The sequence below is a fragment of the Megalops cyprinoides genome, chromosome 3 (assembly GCF_013368585.1).
Source record: "Megalops cyprinoides isolate fMegCyp1 chromosome 3, fMegCyp1.pri, whole genome shotgun sequence".
Lineage (NCBI taxonomy): Eukaryota > Metazoa > Chordata > Actinopteri > Elopiformes > Megalopidae > Megalops > Megalops cyprinoides.
Window position 1 is genome coordinate 662,113 of NC_050585.1, and position 26,204 is coordinate 688,316.

General features: G+C 39.0%; 1 protein-coding gene across 3 annotated transcripts in view; it reads right to left on the reverse strand.

Moving 5' to 3' along the window:
- zbtb20 (zinc finger and BTB domain containing 20) overlaps positions 1-26,204 on the reverse strand; it is a 199,381-nt gene that overhangs the window by 128,740 nt on the left and 44,437 nt on the right. For all 3 annotated transcript variants that reach the window (XM_036523949.1, XM_036523948.1, XM_036523947.1), the window contains exon 2: positions 17,466-17,513. The gene's annotated coding sequence lies outside the window, so the exon portion shown is untranslated. The remainder of the gene's footprint in view (positions 1-17,465; positions 17,514-26,204) is intronic.

Consider the following 26,204-nt stretch of genomic DNA (forward strand, 5'->3'; position numbering starts at 1 on the left):
TGATTTTTTCCACTTTCTTAATGTGGGATGCACTTTATCCCTGTCTGCATGAGTGCAAGAGACCAGAGGGCTGGAAGAGGAAGGTTTCCAGGACAATTGTACAACAAATACAACCTATGAACTGGCTATGAAGTGTCAAAAAGTATCATTCAGCATCAACTGTATGAATGTGGCATCCAAGGCCAGGTTGCAAGGAAAGAACCACACTAGAACAAAGAGGCTTGAATATAACAAACTCTGAATGGCATTTTGAAGCACGTCTCATGGTCAGATGAAATGAAAACTGAAGTTGTTAGACATGCTCATCAGCATTACGTTTAGCTACTACAAAATATTAGATGGTGTCTATTATGTTTTGAGCATATGTGCATCTATGGGTACTGATATATACACTATATGGACAAAAGTACTCTATCTGCCCAGTGCCGGCCAGAAGCAGATGGGCCCCCCCATGAGCCCGGTTCTGCTCAAGGTTTCTTCCTGATAGGGAGTTTTTCCTTGCCACTGTTGCCTTAGGCTTGCTCTCAGGGGGTCTCAGGCCTGGGAACAATGTAAAGCTGCTTTGTGACAACTTGTGTTCTAAAAAGCGCTATACAAATAAAAATGAATTGAATTGAATTGAAGTATTTGACCACACCTGTTAATTATTGAATTCAGGTGTTTCAATCAGACCCGTTGCCACAGGTATAAAATCAAACACCTAGCCATGCAGTCTCCATTTGCAAACATTTGTGATACAAAATGGGCTGTTCTGAAGAGCTCAGTGATTTCAAGCGTGGTACTGTGATAGGATGCCACCTTTGCAATAAGACGGTTTGCGAAATTTCATCCCTTCTGGATAATCCACGGTCAACTAAGTGATATTATTAGAAAGTGGAAGGAAGAACAGCAACTCAGTACATGAAGCGGAAGACCACGTAAAATCACAGAGCGGGGTCAACGACTGCTAAGGCGCATGGAGCGTAAAAGCTGAAGAGTTCAGAACTTCCACTGGCATTAATGTAAGCACAAAAACTGTGTGGTGGGAGCTTCACGGAATGGGTTTCCATGGCCGAGCAGCTGCATGCAAGCCTCACATCACCAAGTCCAATGCCAAGCGTCGGATGGAGTAGTGTAAAGCACACCGACACTGGACTGTGGAACAGTGGAAACATGTTCTGTGGAGTGAGGAATCATGCTTCTCTGTTTGGCAGTCAGATGGGCGAGTCTGGGTTTGGTGGATGCCTTGAGAACGATACCTGCCTGACTACATTGTGCCAACTATGAAGTTTGGTGGAGGAGGGATAATGGTATGGGGCTGTTTTTCAGGGTTTGGACCAGGCCCCTTATCTCCAGTGAAGGGCAATCTTAATGCTACAGCATACCAAGACATTTTGGACAATGTTATGCTTCCAACTTTGTGGCAACAGTTTGGGGAAGGCCTTTTTCTATTCTAACATGACTGTGACCCAGTGCACAAAGCAAGGACTATGAAGACATGGTTTGATGAGTTCGGTGTGGAAGAACTTGACTGGCCCGCACAGAGCCCTGACCTCAACCCCATCGAGCACCTTTGGGATGAACTGGAACGGAGATTGCGAGCCAGGCCTTCTCGTCCAACATCAGCGCCTGACCTCATAAATGCTCTACAGAATGAAAGGGCACAAATTCCCACAGAAACACTCCAAAATCTTGTGGAAAGCCTTCCAAGAAGAGTGGAAGCTGTTATAGCTGCAAAAGGGGGACCAACTCCATGTTAAAGTATATGTATTTGAATACAATGTCATTACAATGTAATGGTCAGGCGTCCATATAGCGTGTGTGTGGAATTTATTTATTTATATATATATATATATATATATATATATATATATATATACACATACACACATGGCCACAGTGCCATGAAAAAGTATTTGCCCCCTTTCTGATTTCTCCTATTTTTGCATATTTGTCACACTTAATTGTGTTAGATCTTCAAACAAAATTTAATGTAAGACAAAGACAACCGGAGTAAACACAAAATACAGTTTTTAAATGATCATGTTACTCAACCAATTAACCAAGTCCAATTGATAATTGGGTTTAATTAGACTAGACACATCCAGGCTTGATTACTGCAAGCCCTGCTGAATCTAAACATCGCATATATAGAACCTTTCCAGCAATGTGAAGTAGGATAAAAGGTCTCAACAAGCAGCACAGTATGCCATGATCAAAAGCAATTCCGTAGTGATGAGAAAGAAAGTTACTGAAATATATCAGTCTAGGAAGGGTTACAAAGCCATTTCTATGGCTCTGGGATTCCAGCGAACCACAGTGAGAGCCATTATCTTAACATGGAGAAAACCTGGAACAGTGATGAATCTTCCCATGAGTGGCCAGCCAACCAAAATTCCTGCAAGAGAACATCAAAAACTCATCCAGGAAGTTGCAAAAGAACCTGGACGAACATCTAAGGAACTGCAGGCCTCACTTGTCTTGTCGGTCAGTGTTCATGATTCCACCATTGGAAAGAGAATGGGCAAAAATGGTATCCATGGAAGAGCTGCAAGGCGAAAAACCATTGCTAACCAAGAGGAACACAAAGGCTCATCTCACATTTGTGCAAACACACCTTGATGACCCCCAAGCCTTTTGGGATAATGTTCTGTGGGCTGATGAGTCGAAAGTGGAAGTTTTTGGAAGACATGGATCCCGTTACATCTAGCGTAAAGCTAACACAGCATTCAACAATAAGAACATCATACCAACAGTCAAACATGGTGGTGGTAGTGTGATGGTGTGGGGATGCTTTGCTGCTTCAGGGCCTAGGCGACTTGCCATAATTGACAGAAACATGAATTCTGCTCTCTACCAGAAAATCCTGAAGGAAAATGTCCGGTCATCAGCCTGTGATCTGAAGCTGAAACGCAGTTGGGTTATGCAGCAAGACAACAATCCGAAGCACAGGAGCAAGTCCACCTCTGAATGGCTTAAAAGAAACAAAATTAAGGTTTTGGAGTGGCATAGTCAAAGTCCTGACTTGAACCCCATTGAAATATTGTGGCAGGGCCTTAAACAGGCAGTTCATGCTCGAAAACCCTCCAATGTGGCTGAATTAAAGCAATTCTGCAAAGAAGAGTGGGCCAAAATTCCTCCACAGTGATGTGAAACATTGATCTCCAGTCAGCGGAAGCGATTGGTTACAGTTGTTGCTGCTAAAGGTGGCACAACCAGTTTTTAAGTGTAGGGGGGGGGGCAAGTACTTTTTCACATGGGTGATATAGTGATATAGCCTAACTTTTTTTCCTTCAATAAATAAAATGATCATTTAAAAACTGTATTATGTGTTTATTCTGGTTGTCTTTGTCTTACATGAAAATCTGACACAATTAAGTCTGACAAATATGCAAAAATAAAAGAAATCAGGAAGGGATCAAATACTTTTTCATGCACTGTGATGTGTATATATGTAAAGAAATTATCTGATTCTCTTCATTTCATTCTCTTCAGTCCTCTTGCTTTGCTTTTGAAACATCAGAGGTGCAGAAACTTACAGATAGCGTCTTGTCAGTGTAATTCAAGCCAGAGGAGGATTTACAAAAATAATCTGTGAGTTAATGTGACCAGGATGTTTTTGTCAAGATTAAATTATGACTAAATTTTACAAAAAAATATTCAACACATACAATTTCTGTTGCATCATGTTTTTTTTTCTTTCATTTAATCAAGGGAATAGGGCGGGCGATACAGATGAGTGGTCTTAGAAGTCTAGTAAAACAAATGGCTACAAGTCAAAAGAATTCATTAGTTTCCTCCCTCCTCCTAGCAAAGATACAGAAAAGAGCCAAAGAAGTGTTATTAGTCGCAGAGACAAAGCCACAGCCAAAGTTCTTTATTGATAATTCTTTAGTGTTTTAAGAAATAAACAATAGAAAACACTTTAATCTAACTTGAAAATTTAGCTATGCTATTTAGAGTATAGCTATGCCTGACATTCAGCTAATACTTTTTCACTACACAAAGGTATGGAATGGCCTTCTGGAATGGTTTTTATACATACACATTCCAGACAATTTATCATATCAGCCTCTGTATAGATAACTGAGGTTACACATTTTTATTTCAACAAGTGAAAATGACTTTGCCTTAAAAGATTATATGCCTGATATCAAATATTACTGTCTTATTACAATAAACAAATTACATGTGAACCAAATGGTATATGGCATGTGTAGAAAGTTATTACAGATCTTGAGTAACCTGCTTAAAACTGAGCCATCCAACACTTCATTTGATTTCATTGATAAAAACAGGACAGGGTTCAAGGGGTTTTTGGTATAAGGCAGTTGTTTACGACCAAAGCAGCTTGCATAGAGACACCAAATAATCAGTGTAACTGTAGCAGTTAATGTGTGAGATAGCCAAAGGGAATTATTTGTTGCAGCCTTGTCCATGTCCATTCCAAAAGTGGATAAAAGTACTATAGGCGGTAGAGCCTTTTCGTACCAAGCCCCTCTTTTGTGGAACAATCTACCCACCGAGGTTCGGGGAGCAGACTCTCTCTCCGCCTTTAAGACTAAAACTAGTAGAATAAAGTATCTTTATTTCAAATCCTTTAGTTGAGGGACACGGCACGGTGCTGACATTGATCGCAGAGTCTCTGGTGGACTAAGTGGTCATTGCTGTCACTACATCACAGCCTGGGTACTCTGTGTTCAGCTGATCCAGCTGTGGTCTGGGGTTGACTGCCTTAGGGTCACCCTCATGATTGTGCTGGCCCCTTGCCTCTCATCCCCTAGGTATGCTGCCATAGTCCTTATCTGCCGGGACTTTTCCTTATTACGCACGTGCATCCCTCTTCCCCCCTCTGTTCCCCCCTTTGCCTTTATGCCTTTTATTTCCATTCCCACACTTAACATCCACTAATCACCGTTTTCTATTTGCTTCCTATCCCTGCTCCGGGCTCCTGCCCGGAGCTGTAGCCCAAGCGTCACATCCCGATTTCCAGTCCTGCCACCTCACTGCCCTGCCCATCAAGCCAACTGCGTGCCAAGAACCAGACAGTCCTGCTACCTCACTGCCCTGCCCATCAAGCAAACTGCCAACCGGACATTATAGGATAGATTTTATAATTACTATGTCGTTAATTACTGCTGTCTATCAAACTCAAATGTCTTAAAGTACATTATACAACTTTAAGACTCTCTCTAATTCTATCTGCCCAGTGCCGGCCAGAAGCAGATGGGCTCCCCCTCTGAGCCGAGTTCTGCTCAAGGTTTCTTCCTGTTAATTGGGGAGTTTTTCCTTGCCACCGTTGCCTTAGGCTTGCTCTCAGGGGGTCTCAGGCCTGGGACCAATGTAAGCTGCTTTGTGACAACTTGTGTTGTAAAAAGCGCTATACAAATAAAATTGAATTGAATTGAATTGTCCATGTAAGGCAGGGCAGATGAAGTCGTGTGGGAGTTGGAAACATTGTAATGCCCATGACAAATCTGAGATGGTTTGGGGGGAGAAAACAGCATGTGACATTACATATTTTTGAGTATTCACTGGCCTATTGTTTGAGGAAACACGTAACAGGTATTACAAAGAGATAAACTTGTAAGGGGTGAGTTTTATTTTTTCCCTGACTGAGCTGCATGTTTGCACAGTCCACATCAAAAAATGATACCAAATGAGTCCTTGGAATGAAAAGTGTTAATAAATAGTATTACAGACTGAAAGGCATCTTTTCAAACTACATCTTGGTTCAACCAACCTCACATTTTGATCACTGATGCTGTATCCTCAAACACAGCACTAAAGCACTAAAAAGTAAAAGCACTAAAACCCTAAAACTCCCTCTTGCACATAACATTTATTTTCTTATTTTTGTCATACGTTCTCTTTATGTAATGTTGCATTAACATATGAAAAGTACAGAGCTGTTGTAACAAAGTTAAAAATGTACTACTTTCAAAATAATGCATTTTATCAAAATTGTAACCGTTACGTATAATTAGTATAATTGGTATAATCCTGCTGGCTATGCACTGCAACTGGTGATCTGTGCATTTTTAGTGCAGAAGAAGTTCTACTATGCTGGAGGAAAGTGGAAGAGAAAACATTTTTTGATGTTTTCCTTTATGTGCAATAATATCACCAACACCAAAAACAATGGTGGGTTGTAATAGCTAATTAAGTTTGTATACAATATAATGATTTTTACCAAGTGTTGTTCCCAATTAGCAAGATTATAGTATATATAGATATAGATTAAGTTAGCTGTTTATAAGTTTAGCTGTTCTACCATGACGCTTTTAGAAGGCAGTGATATTAGTCAGACGCCAAGCTTTACTAGCTATACATAACAGATGGTAGCAATGTAAGAGAAGTGCGCATGTTCTTATTTTATTTCACTCGAGAAAACTTTGTACAGAATACCTGTTGCCTAACTTATCCTTCTCACATTCTGATGTATGTCCTGCTACCACATTACCAATAATTCCAACTGGATGTGTTCTAGTAGCCTATCCTCTCCTTACCCTTTGAAGACACACATTTCATTGTACAATATGGACAGCACAGTAAAATTGATAGAACAAGTCTGAAAAGAGTTTTCAAGTATGTACACATCACCAAACCTGAATTGTTGATGTGATCAAAACTTGATGATAGTAAATCAACTTTTATATGTAAGACATGGTTCAAAGCTTGGTGTGACCCAGACACCTGTAACTTTACAATTTTATAGTAAAATTTATTATTGGTGCAACCTGGCATCTTCAGTGTTCAATTACTAAAATAAATAAGAAAATAAGAAAATCAACTAAACAACTAATTGATTGTAAAAAATATTTTATATTCACATTTCCAATAGTAGATAGTATTTTTTTTGCCTATGCAACACTTCTCCAGTATACACATGACAAGGAGTTTGCAAGAGGCTGAGCATTTAGCTGAAGGGATATATACTGCCTGGCCAAAAAAAAAAAAAAGTCGCCGTTTGGATTTAAATAAGCAAATGATCTGGGGTTGCTTCAATTGGTCGGGTCTAGGCTCAGCAATGTTATGTGACAATAAAATGAAGTCAGCTGATTACCTGAATGTACTGAATAACCAGGTTGTCCCATCAATGGATTTTTTTCTTCCCTGATGGCACGGGCATATTCCAGGACGACAATGCCAAGATTCATCGGGCTCAAATTGTGAAAGAGTAGTTCAAGGAGCATGAGGAATCATTTTCACACGTGTATTGGCGACCACAGAGTCCTGACCTTAACCCCATGAAAGTCTTTGGGATGTGCTGGAGAAGACTTTACTGAGTGGTTCATCTCTCCCCTTGTCAATCCAAGATCTCAGCCAAAAATTAATGCAACTCTGGAAATAAATCTTGTGATTGCATAAGGTTGTCGAAACAATGCCACAGCGAATGTGCACCATAATCAAAGCTAAAGGCGGTCCAACAAAATATTAGAGTGTGCAACATTTTTTTGGCCAGGCAGTGTATTTCAGTTTTAGTTTTTCCAAAACTATGTCCAAAACTAGACATTTGTTACCAGAAACTTTATCCTATTTTTGATTAATATTTTAGAGTGCTAAAATCCATAAACTGTTTATTGTTTGCAATAGTTTTTAAAGAATATTTTCTGGGTGTTTTCTCAGAGCATACTAAAAACTGTCAAGTGCTGTCAATTTAAATCATCAGCTCCTCTGTCTCTGTCAAGAATCAGCTGACTGTCAGACTTATAGCTCTGGCCTGTACTGACCAATGAAGGCTTGTTTGAAACCTTACAACCTCACCTAAGTCATGGACTATCCATTTCAGACTAATTGCCTTTCTTTATAGCTCCCAAAAAGCATCCCTTTAAAATGTCATCCCCAGTTTATTTGTAAAATTTTGAAGCATCTCATATTACAGTTATACTTCACCTGGAATAATATAAAACACTTTATTATTGTGAGGCATTGTCATCCAGAGGTGAATACACAAAATACAAGGATGTCAATATTTGTGAATTCTAAAAACGTAAAATAAAGTGGCATTCAGCATATCCCATGTCTCTGGGTGTGAACTGCTTTCTCCTGGTTGATGAAATGCTTGAGCAAGCAGGAGAAGCTACAGTAACAACTCTTTCTGCTTGGAAGTAGAACTAATGCTTGGAAGTTGAGCTAATTCACACTGAGGAGAAAAATACAAAGGTTAGGTGCAAATTCTGTCCAAATAAACACCTGTCCAGTACCAGCAACATAACTTTCAATTTAAAGAGGCACCATGAAAGCATACCCAAAATAACTAGCTCAAAACCAGCAAAACAAATGAGGTTAGGCTTTCCATGAGGACAAGACGGTGGTGTTAGAAATGTAGCACCTGATAGCGTGTTACATTGTGGAGGATATGCAACCCATATATGTGAGTGAATTGCCAGCTTTCAGAGGGCTTATTAATAAGTTATCATTGACCTAAAGAGCAGGGCCACCTGACTGAAAACCCTTTCCAAAGCATCTGAATGAAGCCTATGGCAAGATGGAATGTGATCCTAAAACACCTCCTGAGCAAGCTGAATCAATTTCACACTGCATCACAAAAAAGTAAGGGGCACCACAGAATGATGCATTTGCCACTGAAAAAAGGAGACCCACTCTGCATATGGCTTGCATGCAAAAATTATAGCCACAGTGACTGACAAAGACTTGAATTTTATTGAAGCCTTTAATAAATTTCACAACAGCTCAGATTCTGACAGATAAATGTAATTTTTTAAATGATGTACACATCAAAATGGAAGCAAGCCATGTTTAACTGCATAACAACATGCTTACTTGAATATTATGAACTATATCAAAGTACAAAACCTGTCATGTTATCAATATGTGGCAGCGAAGTTCCACCCAAGAGGACCATGAGTTCATTTCTCCATCGAGAAATTTCATTTATTTTAATTTTAAAAACTATGCCCCCTGAAACCTGGCAGCACTTCCATTTTGATTTTCTATGAGTCATTTTGGATCAATAAGGAGTACTTGTGACAAATTTAAGTCACATTTTTATTTACACAATGTCTGAAGAAAAATAACTGAAAAAATTAACTACATTTATCAAGTCCGAATGTCTTATCACCCTGTCTCCTGTCAGGGCAGCAACCATCACAATTAATGACACACTTCACCAGCAGATATCTTCACCATCTTGACATGCTCAACTACTATAACCTGTACCACTAAAATGTGTTGCATATCACTGCAAAGTTTGCAAAGAGTGAACTAATAGTTTACTTTCAGGAATAAAATTGCCACAATGTCCCAAAACAATGTGGCTATTGGATACAAGGTAGTGGGCATACAAGACACAACTTAAGGAACAACAGTTGCATATTCATGAACATATAAATAACAACACTAAACTAATACTATACTAAAACATGGATTACTATTTGGTTTATATGAGTCATTGTCTCAACCCGAGATGTAAAAAATATCTAGCTAATACATACTTGAAGCAAAAAAGGTCTACAGAGAGATTACATGATTAGCTACTTGTCTGATAATCTGTGACTGCCAGTGTCTAGCTAGCTGTCTTTTCAAAAGTAACCACATAACTTTCTACTACTAGCTACCATAAACTGTTTCATTTGTTTCATTTCTGGGGAAAAAAAAACACCCCAGATGTCTTGAACAGCCTCATTTGCAAGGACAAAATCTTTAAGGAAGTTCTGCCATATCTTCTGTCTGTAGATGTCCTTACATGGTAATAAAAGTTGGACAATGGAGTGAGCACAATTTAATCCAGTATGGTGCAATGATAAGAATGGAAAAGCAGTGCTCTGTTGGCTTTTAAATATCTCACCAATTCTTACTTTCCCTTTGTCTTCTGACTGCACCAATTTCCAGCCCAGCTTTGATTTTTTTGTGAGGTAATCAATTTGATTGGTATCCATGGTAACATGTGGAAGGAGTGTCTGTATACTCTTATGGCTACGGGAAGCACATTTGAGCTATAACATTTTGTTGTTTTAGGTGGATGTCAATACATTTTAGGTAAAAAAAAAGAAAGTAAGAGAGCAGTTTGAGTTTGAGTAGTAAGAAAAGAAGTTCAGATGAATATATTGTTGAAAATGTGGTGGAGAAAAATTAAAGAACAGAAAAAGAAGGGAGTCAGTAAGGGAATGAGACAACAGTATTTCAGTCAGGGAAGGTTAATCATAGGTTGCTGTTAAAGAATACTGTCCTTGCTCATAACCCAGCCCATTTGGAAACAAAAAATTGCCTTGGTGGGAGAGATGCGTTCCACATATTCATTCTCAGAATATGTTTACCACAGAGTATATCCTGCATGTTGTCAAGCAGCTCAATATCTTTGTCTGGCAAAAGAATATCAGCTGTCCTTTTAACTGTACCGTATATGAAACTGAGCAATTAATTGAAGCCTCCAATTTGAGCCACTTGCATGCACTGAAGACAAGACCATTCCAATGAAGAAGTGGGAACACAAAATCTAACCTCCACTTTTCGGAGAACATTTTGGACACCACTTACCCAAGAAGAGATCCTCTCTTCAAATGAAGTCCACTTTTCACATTTGCTCTGAGACAAGTGGAAACATTCCAATGGATGAACATCTGTAAATGAATGAAAAAAATCATCCCATTCTAAGGGGCCACTGGCCTGAAGTAGCACAGACCCAAAATGGGTAAAGAGTTGTACCTTCTCTGCAATTTGAAGGAAATAAATAAAAAAAACAGCATGCATCATACCTCAGGATTAGAATTTCAAGTTGTACAATGGAAATGTGTTTCAGCTGAAACTGCAAAGAGAGGGATCCACTGCCTGAGCACAGTAAGATCAAACAAGGTCACTGAGATGTTCATTGGAATACAATGAAAACAATGGCATGAGGATGAAAATGCCTTACGTGAGGGTATGTAGCTTGGGAGTAAGTGGTAAGATAATTTGTCAGTGTCAGCACTTTTTTTCTGGAGTGTACCTCACATCCACTGTCCAAAGGTGGGACAAGAAGTAAAGAAAGATTACAGGTGTGAAATGTACATCCTCAACCATGGCATATAAGCCCATGGCTCACTCTGACTTGACTGCCCTTTAGCAAATGTAAGAAGCAGATACACAAGTACCAGTTTATGTCATGGCATGTTCTGTGTGATAGCTTGGCTGCTATATAGAAGATACCACTAGGCAATTTATCAGAAAGAAGAGCTATGTCTTTTGCAGCTCAAGACATCAGTGGCAGAGGTGCTCTGCAAGAAACGAACAAGCAATCAAGGGAAACATGACTGACCCAGTTCAGAATGAATGCAAATACAGAAGAAATGCCACCAAGTGAGAGGAGCAATACCTCATTGAAAGGTCATAAGTGATGAAATTTGTCACAGTGCAGCAAGTGTCCTAAAAAATGAAGGTTGCTCTGATCAGATAAGAGTGGGATGCTAGAAATGTGCAGGGTACCTTTGTTTCATGCTAGAAAAAAACAGCCCTGTGGCATCCATATAAAATTAATGAAATGCAACCAACCAAACATGCTGATTTTTATCCAGGTATTTGATATAATTCAACAGTAAAAATTCACTCTAGCAAGCAATTGTTAAATAACACAGAATTAAGAAATCTTTAGAACTCAGAATATTTAGAATACATGCAGATATTTTTACATTACTGTATTCTTTCTGTGGCTTTCTACTGAATATTTGTACTCTACGCTATTTTATGTGCATGATCAAATGTTCATTTTTAAAACTGATCATTTTTTCTATTTAAAAAAGTAATAAAAATTCATGCTGATTTTAATGAATGCAGAAAAGTTTTTCGATAGTTGTTTTACTCAGATGTTTGGTTTGCATGATTAGTTGTTAATTATAAAACAGTTAAATAATGCGGCTATAAAAGCCTCCACTCTTCTGGGAATGCTTTCGACAAGATTTTGGAGTGTGTCTGTGGGAATTTGTGCCCATTCAGCCAAAAGAGCATTTGTGAGGTCAGACACTGATGTTGGACGAGAAGGCCTGGCTTGCAATCAGCATTATAATTCATCCCAAAGGTCTTCAATGGGGTTGAGGTCAGGGCTCTGTGCAGGCCACTGGTGTTCCTCCACACCAGTGTTTCCCAAACCTCTCCTGGAGTACGCCTTGTCCTGCATGTTTTAGATCTCTCCCTGATCAACTCATTATGAACTCCTGAAGCTGCTTTATAACAAACTGATCATTTAAATCAGCTGTGTTGGAGCAGGGAGAGATCTAAAACATGCAGGACAATGGGTACTCCTGGAGAGGTTTGGGAAACGCTGCTCCACACCAAACTTGTCAAACCATGTCTTTATGGATGTTGTTTTGTGCACAGGGGCACAAATGGTGGAACAAGAAAGGGCCTTCCCAAACCATTGCCACAAACTTGGAAGCATACAATTGTCTAAAATGTCTTTGTATGCTGTAGCCTTAATGTTACCCTTCACTGGAACTAAGGGGCCTAGCCCAAACCCTGAAAAACAGCCCCAGACCATTATCCCTCCTCCACCAAACTTTACAGTAGGCACTGTGCATTCCGGTAGGTAGCGCTCTCCTGGAATCTGCTAAACCCAGATTTGTCCATCAGACTGCCAGATAGTGAAGCTTGATTCATCACTCCAGAGAACAAGTTTCCACTGCTCCAGAGTCCAGTGGCGGCGTGCTTTGCACCACTCCATCCATCGCTTGGTATTGCGCATATTAATGTTGGGCTTGTGTGCAGCTGCTTTCATGAAGCTCCCAATGCACAGTTCTTGTGCTGATGTTGCAGCCAGAGACAGTTACAATGTGCTTCAGCACTCGGCCCCACTCTAAGTTTGCATGGTCTACCGCTTTGTGGCTGAGCTGTTGTTGATCCTAGATGCCACTTGACAATAATAGCACTTACAGTTGACCAGGGCAGATCTAGCAGGGTAGAAATTTTGCAAACTGACTTGTGGCAAAGATGGCATCCCATGACAGTGCCACGTTTAAAGTCACTAAGCTCTCCAGTAAAACCCATTCTACCTCCAGGGTTTGTCTATGGAGATGGGCTTGATTTTATGCATCTGTTAATAATCAGTTTGGCTGAAACACCTGAACTCAATAATTATACTTTTGGCCATATAGTGTACGTGGCTATATCATTTTAAAAGGAGATGAAATATTAACAAATAAATGGGTTTATGAATTTACAAGACTCAACAGAAGTTTTAATACTAGCTTAGGTACTGTGGCATCTTCCACCATCTTAGCTATGGGAACAACAGCATACTGCTTCCACAGTTTACAGACCCTTTGCTGATCCAGGGACACCCTGAATATACACCCTGCCCACTGGGAGGACTGCTTCCAAGCTGGTGAAATACAGAACCCTCATATGCCTTTAAAATACTTCAGAACAATCATAAACAATCACAAACAATCATAACTGTTGACAATCCTCTGGATGATGAGGTGAATCACCTATCTAATCACCTTTACTGTCAAAAGGTAGACCTTAGATATGTCGTTGAAGGAAGTGACAGAGATTTGCCTGCAGAGAAGAAAGTTGGATAACAGAATGGTATAGTTTGCAGAAAGTATTTACTGACTATTGTTGAGAAGTTGCTTTACAAGTCACCTTTGAAATACTCTTCAGCATTCATATCAATCCTTCTTCAATCAGCACAAGATGGCAGACTCCCAAGAAAATTAATCATGTGTTAGCAAAAGCTCTCTTTTTCTTTGTAGAACAGTACCAGGTTAATGAGAGAGATTGTAATATTATCATTCCTCAGTATTCACTGTTCATTGATAATCATGTCTAAAGCAACCATTCAGTATTTGTACATTTCAAGCCAGTAAGTGACAGAGTGGGCACCCTGATGCATGACTTTACGCCGAAGGACAAACATCCTGAAAGACTGTGGTAGGTATTCAATCACCATCTGTTGCTGTCACATGAGTACAGCTCGGTGAGAAGGGGTTTTTCAGTTAACCAAGATGGCCTTAAGAAGGATCAAACAATTGATCTTAAACAGAAGTCTGTTTCTGTCTGTGTCTTCAGCAAAATAGAAACACCTTGCCCAGCTGGACAAACAGAACCACTAAACAGAAGATGCAGAAAAGTGTGACAAAAGGCCTGCTTGATGATATACAGGACCTACAAACAAAGATGAAAAGACAAGAAGACAATGTCAAGACTCTTAAAAGAATGAGCCAATAAGCTGGCATTAAGGCTGAAAGAACTGGAATGTTAACCTTGATTGCAAAGTCCAAGAGCCTTCAGCAGAGAGTAAAAGAGAAGGAGCAAGTCAAAATAGTAACCACTTGCTACATGTTGACCGCACGCTTTCCATACCATCGCACTGGGCCACAGCACCTCCCCATGCCCATGGCCACTCCTGGCACCAGCTCAAGATTCAGTAGGCCCTGACTGCCCTGCCAACACACCACTTTTTCCCAGGGACCCCACAATTAACCTCTCTGCCTGAGTAATCTCTCATGTACCCAGGCAATGCAGCAAGGGACAGCTGGTCACTCCACCTAGACCCTGAGCCAACAAGCCCCCCAACCCCCCCGCCCCCAATTTAGATAACTATTTAGCTAACACAAAGTAAGCAGTCTTGATTCTTAAATACAAAAACGTAAAGAAGATTCAGGCATTATAGTGGCTAACACATATCCTAGGCTGGGTTAATTAGCTACATAAAGTAGACCAGCCAGGTTGGCTATCTAAATCACTTCAGTCCAATCGCGCAAGCAAGAAAAGTGTGTAAAACCTCTTACTTGATGATCATGTGTCACTCACTGCTCTGCATTTGTGCCTACAGGCACATATTCTCTGTTTGAAACAGTCACACAAAACAAACAGAAGAGAAGTCATACACTTAGGCTACAAGTTTAGGAATATACAACAAGTATCTCACTGTTCACCCCTCCAATCACTGTCATTTTGGTGTATTTAACTACATGTGTTCCAAACACCCAATATGGATCTACCTGTCCTGACTGTTGGGTTGTTCCAACCAAAAAGAGGCCACGTACCTGTATATAAAATTCTGGTGTTTCCATCCCCTTCTGTAGTCGGTCCAGTGCATGGAGCATCATGCACCAGAAAAGGAGAGGACAGAGATTCTGCCACCTTATACACCCAATGTATCTTATATATTGATTTCAATACAACTTCCACTGTTTGAAAACTGAGGAGCCTAAACTTCCTTCAAGCTTTCTATATCCATGATGGCCAGGTCGAGAGAGGAGATGCATAAAAGTGTAACAAGCATTATGCAAACGAGTGACCAGAACCTCAGCAACAAAAACTTTCTGTCCACTGGCTTTGTTTTCATTGAAAGCTGGCAAAAGACATGGTTGGGGTCAATTAAAAAAAAAAACAAAAAAAACAATTCCAATTCCAATGCTTGAAAAATCTCGGCATTCCAAATGTGCACACATATAACCATTTAATCTTCTCTGGTTGGAATTGCAATCTTGGGAAGTATGATGGGAATATGGCTTTTCCTTAGTTCACATACTAGTGTTAGTTTTAATTCACATACTGTATGTTGATTTGTTTTTATTCCTGCACAGCGAGGTCTCAGATTAGATAGCAACAGAAATAGAAAATAATATAGGGTAATATTTGGACACTTTGGAGGTTTTGGATATGCTACCTACCTCCCCAAATGTCCAAAACCTTTTCATCTATGTTTACTGTATCAACTTTGTAGAGATACTGTTGGTGTGCTATCGAACAGACTTTTGGACTTATTCCTCAACCACTCACTGAATTATGCACTGTCAAAAATGAAATTTAAACGGGGAAGTGTAAAGAAATGGATACTTTTCTGTATATTATTTACTATAGCTTGGCCTGTGGAAGTACCAGTCACAAGATTTCATAAAAATCAGAGTGTGATCAAATGACACCAACATCACAATTAATGACCTTGCACAATAGACCTGAAAAAATTTAAACCCAAAAAGCATAAATTACTTTTAAACACCAAAGACTTCAAACCAAGGACATAGTTCTCATATCAAATCCATGCAGGGTTTTTTAAAGTATTTAATTTATGCATTTTGAAATCATCCCTTGCAATTCAGTCATAATAAATGCCAAAAGACAAATGAAATTAAGGTATACAATAGGCATTTTCCCTAACTGTCCTTTTCTCTCTTCCTTCACCACCATTTGCTTCTGTTCAGCAGATGATTTAAACATTCTTGTTATTAAGTGCAGTCACTCTATACCCTTTTCTCACACATACATATGCAGAAAATCTTAAATGACTCCCGTTTACCAAATGGTAACCTATGCCATTTTCTATTCAAACTAGAGAAGATGAGTTATTGTAAATAAGAACTAGCAAGCTGGCAAATTGCAGGCCTCCACATAATAGGCAAGATTATTAATATTTCAAGATGCTGAAATATTTCTCTACCAATGAACATGTGACTACCACTGAACACAAACACACGCACACACACACACACACAAACACACAGCTGGTATGAATAAATCATAACATAGCCTGTAATTTAATCATTGCAAGTGACAAAATAACACCCCAGTTTATATATGACAGCATGAAGACCTTGACTACAATTAAAGAAAACATCTATGTTAACTACATAAACCAGGCTTTATGACCAAGAACAAACTTTCATACTCTATTATCTGATATGTAAGCCAAAACATGTATGTATTTGTCTTTGTGGTATTACAACAACAGAAAACATTTTCACACAGGATGGTTAAATCATAAACCTTTTTGTTAATCCTAAAAAAAAATCAAATCAAGACAAAACAAAACAAACAAAAAAAAAACCAGCACCCTCAAAAGGTTCAGATAGTTGAGGTGCACATTTGAAATGCAGGCTGAGGCCTATGGCCCAGGTCCAAAACCTGCCATATCATCTGCTGTTAAAGACTAGGAGAACACAGCAGCAGAGCAAATAGGCTTTGCTTTGTTGGGGTAGAGGTGGGTATGCCAACTAGGGGATTCTCACTGCAGCACTCTCAGCACCCTGCAACTATTACAGATGCCTAGGAGTTGCATCATTCACCTTGCCTCTCTTTGTTGTGCACTGAGAGACTTGTGAAAAATAGATATGGTACACATGTGTGTGTATTGGAGGATTCACAGTGCCCCACATTCCTGCATGCGTGCAGAAGCATCACATGATGATGTACTTAATGTATAACTGGCAAAAAGGTCAGGTCAAAAATCCTTGAGAAATCAATCTGCCAAATTCCAACTAAATTACAGTCTTTAGCATCAGGCCAATGAACTAATAAGAGGAAAATGGTGAGAAAATCTGTTACTTGATAACAGATAAACAGAAGAAAAATAATTAAAAGCTTTTTAGTATTTATCATAGAAAGAAAGTGCAGTTTGGTGTGTTATCATTACTGGATTTAACTTTTTTCTGTATGTATACAATATTAGGAATATAATGGATATATAGAAATAAAATCATTCATGACATGGGTTCACAAATATTGGACAATATACGGCTCATAAATATAGTGGAAAGGTAAATTACCTTAGCTGTAGTTCTTTGGTGTGGAAATGCAGTCTCACTCTTGACTTCCTGAAACCAAAAAGCATTGAAAGTGTCACAACATGAATTCTGATCACAGTAAAATACCACTGACTACAGCTTAAAAAAAAGATTTCAAATTGAACATATGAAAACGGTTTGGGCAGGAGCTGATTAAGCGGTAAAGCCGATGTTATCATGAGGATGTTCAAAAAGATGTACAAAAGGATATGACAATCATATCCTTTGTTTTCTGCTGAAATGGCCTGTATGTCATCTGCACAGTTATAGAAATTAATACTGTCTTTTCTAATTATACTGCCAAGGGGAGTACATACAAAGAATACAGAAGAATATCTATGTTAAATAAGATTTAAAGCAACTGAGTACTGTCCCAGAGAGACAAACCCATATTTCAAATTGAGTTGATGTGGATCCTGTGAATTTTTTTTCCTGTACTGGACAACCACAAACACCTGAAATCACCTGGCAAGAAATGTAAGTAATGGCTCCACTCTTGTTTGCTCACAGTATGATATGTTTACTTTTAGATCTGCTACTGTTAGGTTTATTTCTAGATAAGATTTAGTACATATAGACTTATTCATGTAACTAATAGTCTTTGTGAACACAGCTGACAAATTAGAACACTAGCCAAGGGGAGACAATGTAGTCATATACTGATGTCTGCAAGCTTCTCTGAATGTGCAAGCAATTACATTGTTGAGATTGCTGGTACGAGAAATGGACACCTTAAATCACCAGTTGAAATACCTTGTGATAACACAACATCACTGAAAACAGAGCTTCTGAATATTTGATCACTGTACTCCAAGTCTGGGCATGTAAAGGAAATAATCACCCACAATACCTCCAAAATCCAGCACCTGATATGAAAAGTATGGTATGCTCTCCAGTTTGGAGCTAGCATCCCCTCAGGTCACGTCTCATCAGAAGCAGCATTATTCTTTCCATTTGCATAGCATCTGGTAGAAAATGGGGTGAGTGAAGTGATAATTGTCCCTCCACTTCCAAAAGAAATAATTTTCACTACTGTCTGCAAGTACTGCAAAAGTTAATGGTTAAAATGTGTTGGCATCCCAGCAAAATATCTGGGAAAAAATAGTAGACCCTGACAATGTTCATTATTGATTTGTAAATATGTTCCACATACTGTCATGCACAGCAAAGTTATCATAGTAGTAATATTACAAATGTGTTTTCAACCTTGAACTTGTTCTGTATTAGACTACATAATACTGCTTAAAGTCCATACATTTTACTGATGAAATATTCAAATGATTAGCTGTCAATTGTTACTATAAATGGATGTTTTGCTACTGTAAATTCAGTATGTTATTCCAAATGCCTAGTGCACTGCCACCTTGAGTAAATATAATCATCCTTTTCCCATGACAGCACATGGTCTTTGGCTTCTGAAAATAAAAAATAACTGCGGTACAAATTTTACAATGTGTCTTTGCTGTTCATTACATATACATGCTAATCTGATTTGCAGAATAAATTAGGAATAGGAAGTGTAAAGTCAGTCTTCACCATATGTGAAATGAATCTGGCCCCCCAAAGTAGCTGGAAGAGCATACTGCATCATCTAGTGGGCAAAGAATGAATTGTGCAGTATGGCATTATATGTTTTTGTATTGGGGAAATATAATTATTACTGATTAACCCTACTCAACCATGCCACAGCACCACACTACAAAGTGCTTTAAGAAACCTTGACACAGGAATATAAATATTCCTATAAATCCTAAAGCCAGAAAACAGATGCTGACCTTATATTGTGATTGCAAAAAAAAAAAAATTGTGTTCAGGAAGAAAATACATTACTAAACCTCTCCTCTGTAGAATTAATTGAACTCTACAATATACAACACAGGCTTGGATGTTCCTTTTTGTCAGAAAGGGTTTCCGTCTTGCCACCCCATACCCATACCCCATAGCCCAGATGTGCAGAATACAAGAGATGGTGGTCACATGCAAGGAGTGACCGGTACCTGCCAGAAATTCCTGTAGCTCCTTCAGCGTTGCTGTTGGCCTGTTGGTAGCCTCCCTGATAACTTATCAGGAGAAAACTTTTCTCCTTGCCCTCTCATCAACTTTGGAGGGTCGTCCTGATCTTTGCAATGTCTCTGTGGTGCCACATTTTCTCCACTTATTGATGATGGTTTTGACAGTGCTCCGTGGTACATCCAGTGCCCTCCATATTCTTTTATATCCCTCTCCTGATTGGTACTTTTCAACAGTTAACTCTCCCAGTTTCTTTGGCAACTCTTTGTGGACCCTGGCTTTCCCAGTAGGATGCAACCCCAAACATTCAAGCAAATCCTACAGCAGCAGCTTAATCTGGGTTTAATCAGAATGACTTTCATTGATGGCAGGTGTATGCTATTTAGCTACAGGCATGATTTGATTGTGATGTGATTGGTTAACTTTGAACACAGCTAGAGCCCCCGTTATGAAAGGGTGTGCAGACTTATGCAATCAGAGTGTTGTAGTTTTCTTCTATTTAAATGTCCCTAATAATTAACTGTTTTTTCTCTGGATTTTTGTTTGTTGGAAGAACACACTGCAGATGGAAAAAGTCTGACATTTACATTGTTGTTATTTCTGTCTACATTTCAAAAACCTGCAATTTCATGAGGGTGTGTAGACTTTTTATATCTACTGTAAATTCTAAATGCTCCTGAGAGACACTTTAGTCTCTAAGATGTAACCACACAGACTTGAGGATTTGCCGTTCACAGCGATAGGATGTAGAAATCTTACTCTAAGGTTTAGCAGCATCATTTCTAAATGCTGAAATACTCATGGGGGGCATTTAAACATAATTTGTTATATGTAAAAATTTCATTTACTGAACTAACGACAACTATTTTCATAACCTTTATGGACCTCTGAGGCCATTTCACAGGTTAAAAGTTCTTTTTATTATGACTGTCTTGCGTTTCCAGGATATTCAAAAAATGTTACTGCTAAAATTTTACTGGATAAATACTTTACAAACTATTGTTAATTTAGAACACAACATAGCAAGAATGAATAGTGCTCAACCCTCTACAGCACAGGGAAGGGCAGGAATATCAACCACTATAAAACAGTATCTTTTGAATAGGTTTTTAGCTACAGTGTTGCAGTAACCTGTAAAACGAATAAACTGACATTCTGGGAAATGAATGGTGGTGTTCTGTGACAGTTGACTTTTCCACAGCTTCAGCTTTGTAGCGAAGGACTTCACATGGTCAGACATGTCAAACATGCCTTTCAGGTTCAGGAGATTCAACTCATGTGTGATGTTGACAAGGAAGGTGACATCCATCATACATGTTTTATCATTCACTTCATGTACTGGCAGATTAATTTCCTCCTTGAATCTCTGTTCCTCCTTTCTCATGGCAAAAAAACCTGTTTAAAATATCTCCTCCGCTAAGCTACCCAATTTCTGTCAGGTACAGTAGATAACAGCTGCGATTCAGTTTCTTCCAAAAATGCATGGAATCGATGATGCTACAAGCCCCTGGAGGGGAATGTAATTGACACAGTAATTGACAAATGACATCATGTGTATAAACTTTAGGCAATGGCTGTGCAGGGATTGTTGATCAATGATTCAGTGCAACGCAACTGCTTGCTCTTCCAATTTATATTGTACTAGTACCACTAAACTGTTCTTTTCCCCTGTCTTTGGCAGGGCATGGTTAGTGTTGATGCTGACTAATACACTCCATAGCAGCCCAGCCTGGTCAATTGCCTCCAAGCTGGCTAAACATGAAATCTGCTGTTGCCCAACCCAGCATAGTTACTAGGCTAAGCTCCTTCACTGTGACCTGTCAGTACATAGGCTGAAGTTACTAAACAGGTTTTTTCTTTTCCGGACACATAATTTCAGAAACCTCTAGCAAATATGTGAATGGCTTTCCAGCTTTCACAATCATGATACTTACCACGTACCTTGTGAAGACCACCACTTCAGATTGTTTGTTTACTTTTTGACAAAGGTTTTTCCGTGACAATAGTGTTGTGTCTGTGCTTCACCTGTAGAGTGCAGATACCAAATATATAGAGACACTGTGTGTTCCTGATAATCTGAAAAATACAGACACATCTGAATTTTATTTATGAATTTTGTTAAGAATACATGCATGCAATAAATGTGCAATCAAACCTGTACAACTAATCCAGAAATGTAGCTGCATGACTTGTCTACAATCTCCCTAAACAGTCAAGTAACTCCCCTCCTCATCTCACGTCACTGACTTCATGTTATTGCTCACATCAAGTCCAAAACCTTGGTGCTGACATACAGGACAGTGGATGGGACAACCCCCGCATCTCAGTTCCATGTCTATCCCCACCCTCTAACACCTGTTACTTCTTGTTGTTGACGTTAATTTTATGTGTAGTATTATGATGTGTTATGAATTTGTGTTCTATGGACTGTTGTATTGTAGTATACCTGGCTTTTGTCAGAGTGCAAAAGTTAACTTGTGGTAGGGCTTGAATAGTGTTATGCTCACTTTCACTGGTCTGGGAGAGTTGTGAGCCTGGTCTGCACTGTTGCTCATTTAAATTGAATGGATACACTTATGTTCTACTGGGATGGAAGTCGCTCTGGATAAGGACATCTGCTAAATGCATGTAATATAATGTAATGCATGTCAAGACTAAAGTCAAAATATTTTGAGAAAAGGCAAAATAGTATTCTGATAAAAAAAAACTACATACAATTCAGATAATTAAGTGAAAAGGGTGAAAGGTTGACGATTCCTTTTCCTAATGTTCAACCTACACACCTGCAGTCGTCTCCACACACCATGCATCTTTGCTAGAGTTTAAGAAAGGTGAGTTTACATTAATTTACCAAATCACTACTGTTTCAAATGTGTGTGAAGATGATTGCAGTTTATTACTAATTGTGTTATTAAAATTTTCCCCTAAGCCCTAATGAAAAGAACATCCTCTCTATGCAATTAAAACAGTGAAATTCTCTTGCAGGTAGTCATGTGATGCAAATTAGAAATCACTTTCCTTAAAAAGTCAGACATTTATTGATATTTACACTGATTTTACATTAATTTGTATTCCGAATGCAGATCAAGGTTACAAACTAAATCAACAAAGACAGGTTGCACATGCATTTAGATACATTCAAAATGAACTGCTTGGAATGCAGAGTTTAACAAAAAGCTGACTTTCCATGAACTTGCTTGGCTGTTCAAGGCAGTCTAACTAATTACAATGTTCACATTTCTGAATAATGTATGTTGTTGTTTGCTAGCTAGATAATTGATTGAACTGCTCACCTGAATACACCAACAATGTACTGCAGGATTTGAAGCAGTCAATGTGGCGACGAGTACGCAGGGACTCATCCATTTCCCACAGAGTATAAGGGTGAAATATAGTAGTTTCTACTTAACAAATACATTAACATTGGTATTTTCTGCCTGACATTATTCACATCAAATTGTCTGCAAAACTGGGAATTTATCTTTTTTTATTAATACTGAATATGTGAGCAAGCTCATTTCAAATGACTAAAATAGTTCCCTAATTGCTAGATTATCAGTTGTTTTCGCTCATAAAGTTCTATGAACAAGCATGTCCTGAGCTCTGACATTTTGAAAGAGGATCATTGTACAGATCATGCTTTCATTAAATGCACACTGGAAAAACAAAAGTATCCAATTATCAAACTGCCATTCAAAATCAGGGCTGACTGCTCTCTTGGGGGAGGTAATTTGTTGATGGTACATATGATGATCATGTGTAAAATAATCTAAACATGATATTTTGATGTTATTAGTTAACCTGCTCCATGTCTTACTTGTTTAATATGATGGGAATATGTACATAATGAGATTGGACAGTCAGTGTATACTTGAATGCTCATATTTGCTAAAAAGATGAAAGTTCGCCGTGAACATACATCATGTACTGTAGCTAAACCTAATACTATATTTGTATGCACTGCTTTAAAGACTACACGCTTAAGATGATGTTGCACAAAGCAACTTACATGTAAATAAAATTGCATACACTAGTTACATATGATGTTATTACTCACAACTTCACCATTACAACAATTCACATTGATTCAATTTAAATAAAATTTTAATTGCATTTAATATTCAAGCACATGTTGGTCTTCAACATAATCTCATTTGATATTGCATCCATTAGTTCTAAACTCATCATTTAGCATTGCTTTTTAAAATAATGTATTCCTCATTGTTTGTTTGCACACCAAAAACTCAAATTAGTTCAGTTTTGAAATGAATTTAGTGTAGGCCTGGCAAATGTAGAGGCAGTCTGTCTGTCTAAATTATGGTGGACATCATGTCACATTATGTGACATGATTAGATACTGAGAGTGAAAGCAACAAAAACATCCTGCATATGTACAGGTAGGGTGTTCTTCTTAGCAGGTTAATTTAGAAAATGTGGGCTTTATCTATGTGAAATTTGAGAGAAGTTAGTAAACCAGTGACAGTTGAGGAGCACAGGCTGAATGTCAGCATGCGTAATGCTAAGATAAAAGAAAGTAGGAATATATTCAAAAGCCTCATTTTGTAACTTGCTTTTTAGCTAAACAAGAGCTAAAATGAGACCTCTTGCTCCAACAATCAGGGAAATTATGTCAAGTTTTGCATGTACTGGCAGAGAGAGAGACAGCAATGTAGCCACACATTTAGCATTCTCTACAGTGATTTCAGGCACATTAAATATAATCCAAAATTATCTGATTGAAGCAGTTGCCGACATGATTAGACAACACATCAAAATATATCAGAGCATCATTTGTGGCAGTGGTTTAAGAATCAACTGAAAGCACAGATCTCAGTATTTTTCCAGTATGTGGCGGCAGTGTAGCATAGTGGTTAAGGAGCAGGACTCGTAACCGAAAGGTTGCCGGTTCAATCCCTGCTGGGACACTGCTGCTGTACCCTTGGGCAAGGTACTTAACCCACAACTGCCTCAGTAAATATCCAGCTGTATAAATGGATAGCATTGTAAAGAACTGTAACCTATGTAAGTCGCTTTGGATAAAAGCGTCTGCTAAATGAATAAATGTAAATGTAATTTCATTGTGGGACGGCAGTGTAGCATAGTGGTTAAGGAGCAGGACTCGTAACCGAAAGGTTGCCGGTTCGATCCCCGCTGGGACACTGCTGCTGTACCCTTGGGCAAGGTACTTAACCCACAATTTCCTCAGTAAATATCCAGCTGTATAAATGGATAACATTGTAAAGAACTATAACCTATGTAAGTCGCTTTGGATAAAAGCGTCTGCTAAATGAATAAATGTAAAATGTATGTGTCCACCAGCAGTGAGGTTAAAGATGCAATTTTGGGATTTGACGATGTTTGCAGTGACAGATGAGCAGCTACAGGCTGCTTGTACGAAGAAACTGGTTGCTAAAACTTATGATGCAGCATCTGTGATGACATCAGAGCTCAATGGGGCTCAGGAAAAAAAAATCAAAGAAAGAGTGCCAGAATCTACAGTGCTGTGCAAAAGTATTTGCCCCCTGACCAATTTCTGACATTTCTTGCACGTTTGTCACGCTCATCCATTTCAGATCAAGCAAACCTGAATATTATACAAAGATAAAACACAAGTAAACACAAAATGCAGTTTTCAGTGCCAATGTCATTTATTAAAGGAAAAAAAAACATCTGAACCTACATAGGCCCATGTGAATAAGTAATTGCCCCCCTAAACCTAATAGCTGGTTGAACCGCCTTTTGCAGCAATAACTGCAGTCAAGCGTTTGCAATAAGAGGTGATGAGTCTTTCACATCGCTGTGATGGGATTTTGGCCCACTCTTCTGTGCAAAATTGTTTAAGATCAACCAGATTGGATGGTTTTCGGGCATGAACAGCCTTTTTAAGGTCATGCCACAGCATCTCAATAGGGTTCAGGTTGGGACTTTGGCTAGGCCACTCCAAAACCCTCATTTTGTTCTTTTTTAGCCATTCAGAAGTGGACTTGCTGGTGTCCTTCGGATCGTTGTCTTGCTGCAGAACCCAGGTGCGCTTTAGCTTGAGGTGTCGAACTGATGGCCGAACATTCTTTGCCAGGATTTCTTGGTAGTGAGCAGAATTCATGGTTCCATCGATAATGGCAAGTCGCCCAGGTCCTGAAGCAGCAAAGCAAGCCCAGGTCATCACACTTCCACCACCATATTTCACTGTTGGCACAATGTTCTTTTTATCAAATGCAGTGTTCTTTTTGCGCCAGATGTAACGGGATGCATTTCTCCCAAAAAGTTCAACTTTAGTTTCGTCAGTCCAGAGGACATTTTCCCAAAAGCTTTGGGGATGATCAAGATGCTTCTTGGCAAAAGTGAGTCGGGCCTTGATATTCTAACAGTGGCTTTCGCCTCGGAACTCTTCCATGGATGCCATTTTTGCCTAGTGTCTTTCTGATGGTGGAGTCATGAACATTGACATTAACTGTGGTAAGTGAGTCTTGCAGTTGTTTAGATGTGGTTCTTGGATCCTTTTGGACTTCTGCAGCTAGTCTGCGCCGTGCTCTTGGAGTAATTTTGCTAGGTCGGCCACTCCTGGGAAGGGTCACCACTGTGCCATGCCTTCTCCATTTATGGATAATGGCTCTGACAGTGCTCCGCTGGAGTCCCAAACATTTACCAATAGCTTTGTATCCTTTTCCAGACCGAGACATCTCTATAATCTTCTTTCTTGTTTGCTCTTGA